The 2,699-nt window shown below is 35.2% G+C and overlaps 1 pseudogene; it reads right to left on the bottom strand.

Moving 5' to 3' along the window:
- Positions 1–1,648: 1,648 nt before the first annotated feature.
- LOC112066161 (uncharacterized) lies at positions 1,649–1,772 on the bottom strand (annotated as a pseudogene).
- Positions 1,773–2,699: the final 927 nt, after the last annotated feature.

Below are 2,699 nucleotides of genomic sequence, written 5' to 3'. Positions count from 1 at the left end.
ATTTTCAAAGATAAAATGTCTCATAAGTGAATTTCAATTTTATATGTGTACATAAAATTATGTGTATATGGCTGAAAAGTTCAATGGCAAGTGACTGTCATATTCATCTGTATTTTTATATTATATCAAATATATGACTCAATAAATATGTGTTGAATAAATAAATGATCACCCAGCTGATAAGAAATAAAAGAAAATCATAATCAAGTAATTGATGAACTACCACATCTTCATTGCCATAGGTACACTGGCATATATAAAAATACCATTTGGTAATGTTACCACCACAAAGAACTTTTCTTAGTCAGAAAGATGCTTTTTGCAGATGAGAAACTTCTACTTACCTCTGTACATCACCAGCGTAATTTCCCTGCATTTATAGTTAGTCCTAATTTTTTAACAGTAGTCCTCAATGACACAATATATTTCTTTCAGCCCCCACTTGACTCTACTCATTCCTTACATTTAATTGTCCTGCTTCACCTCATTCTAACATAGCTATTGCTATACTGCAGCTATTGAAGCCTACGAAGTTTTGCAGCCACTGAAACTGAGGAAGTTTTGTTGGGATAAGAATTGTTTTGATGTCCAGTTATGTTTCAGAAATGCATTCCTAGAGATTAAAGCCTATTGCGTTATATTTCAATGGGATTTTTCTTTCTTAAATTAGTAGGTTGTAGTTGTATCATTGCCTTTCCAAACAGGCCTTTACCTAGTTCCCCTTAATACTTAATGTGAACCCCAGTTCCTTTGCTCGCTTCCTGCTTCCAGATTCTGTATATCCACGGGAGATACAACTTTTCTGTTTTTCTCTAGTGTACCTGTGCAAACCCTAACACTGACCAGCTGGCCATTTTTCCTATCCCTTGGCAATCTCTGCCAATAATTCACTCCATTTTCTTCTACTGATTCTTCTTCTTCCACAAAGGACACAGGATGGACTGTTATAAATGAATTGTGTCAAGACTTCTTTTCTCTCACCTGAAAGCAAAGGACTGATCTTTCCAACTCAAAAATTTATAAGACTATGATTCCCTCAATCATCTTTTCGGTCTCTGTGAGAGTTGAAAACTGTCATATTTCCCAGGAAAATTGCAAAAGGAATGACAAAATGAAGGCTACTAGGAGATGTGAATGACTGCTTTTTCAATTCTCATGCTTCGGGAGCTTTTATCTTGAGCCTAAAAGCCATAAAGACAAAGAGTATAATAATTGCACATAAAATGAAAGACATAAAAGCCAGGTTGAATTGTAGCTTCTAGTTCCCTACGACCTTAGTTATACAACAACACTTGATGTAACTGGGCTTTGTGAGACAGAAATTAAGACGAATGTCCTGTCAAAGTGTTAGAATATTTGAAATTGTAACTGTCTCTGAAAATCCAAGTCCATGAAAAATATAGGATAGGTATTATTTCTTCATCTGTCAGATGAGAAAATGGCAGCCTAGAAAGATTTAGTGGAGGAAGCCTAGGAAAAACAGACCCCAGGTGATAGAGTCCACATGACCTTTCTCCAAGACTAGTGTTCTTTCAACTATATGTTCAGTCTGTACCTCCTCTGAACAGGCCTTGAAAACCACATAGCTAATGAACTTCCAAGTCACATCTCTCCTTCAAATATTCATTAAAATTCCTAAATCAAAGTGCATAATTATATTATAGAAATAATTAACATTATGTGGGAAAAATCATTACACTAAACATTTCAATCCGCAATAATTGTGCCTCAGATAAACTTCACGAGCTGTGATATTGCCACTGCACAAAGATACATTAAAAGTTGACTCAGAAGAAAAAGTTGATGTACAAACCACTTGAATCAGAAAAAAAATGTGAATGGACGTTTAAATATAGCAGTTTATTTTCATCACTTTTGTACAACCTTTGATGACCTGAATTAACTGTGTAGCTTCCAACTTTTAAGAAATCTGACTTGCCTAGTTTCACTTGATGAAATTTCTTGCGCCGTGACAAACATCTCTACTAACCTGATTTTGACATTTGAAGAAACACATTCTGACTATGTACAAACAACAAGTAACTGTAATATAATCCTTGAAAATTACCTAGACAAGAGGGTGAACAGTCACATTATTAAATAAAAAAAAAAGGATGGCGTGTTCTTGAGTAGAAGCAGTGCTAATCAATCCAACATGTTTAACACGACTGAACTTCTCAGAGTTGACAGGGACTCAAATGGTCAACAAATCCTGCTGATGGTCATTTATTAATACTTTGAGCATGTGTATGCCTTTTCTGCAATTTGTCGCTGATGGTCCAGCAGTACACTCATGCTCAACCTCCTTTGGGACAGTGACAGATGTCTCCAAGGCAGCTGTACTGGAGTCTAGAGTGTCACTTATGGCTGTACCACAAGAAAAAGCTGACTAAGTGGACACATGTATGAGCTATCAGCATCTTGTGCTTGTGCTTACATGTTATAGATCCATGGTAATCATTATGTCAGTAAAGAAGAAGGAAAATGAAGTCAATTCTTCATATTTTTGTATCACACTTCAGATAGCAAATGGTAGATGAAGTCATTGCCATGGTTACAAAGATAAACAAGAATTGGATGACTGACCTCTGAGAGATATATATAGACATATATATATATAACATAAATCAGACCTTTCAGTTACCATTTATCCAATTATAGACTAAAAAAAATTGAGGTAAAATCATAACTAGGAATAG

The sequence above is a fragment of the Physeter macrocephalus genome, chromosome 21 (genome assembly GCF_002837175.3).
Source record: "Physeter macrocephalus isolate SW-GA chromosome 21, ASM283717v5, whole genome shotgun sequence".
NCBI lineage: Eukaryota > Metazoa > Chordata > Mammalia > Artiodactyla > Physeteridae > Physeter > Physeter macrocephalus.
Note: the sequence above shows the minus strand (reverse complement) of the source record. Positions and strands in the feature narration are given on the sequence as shown.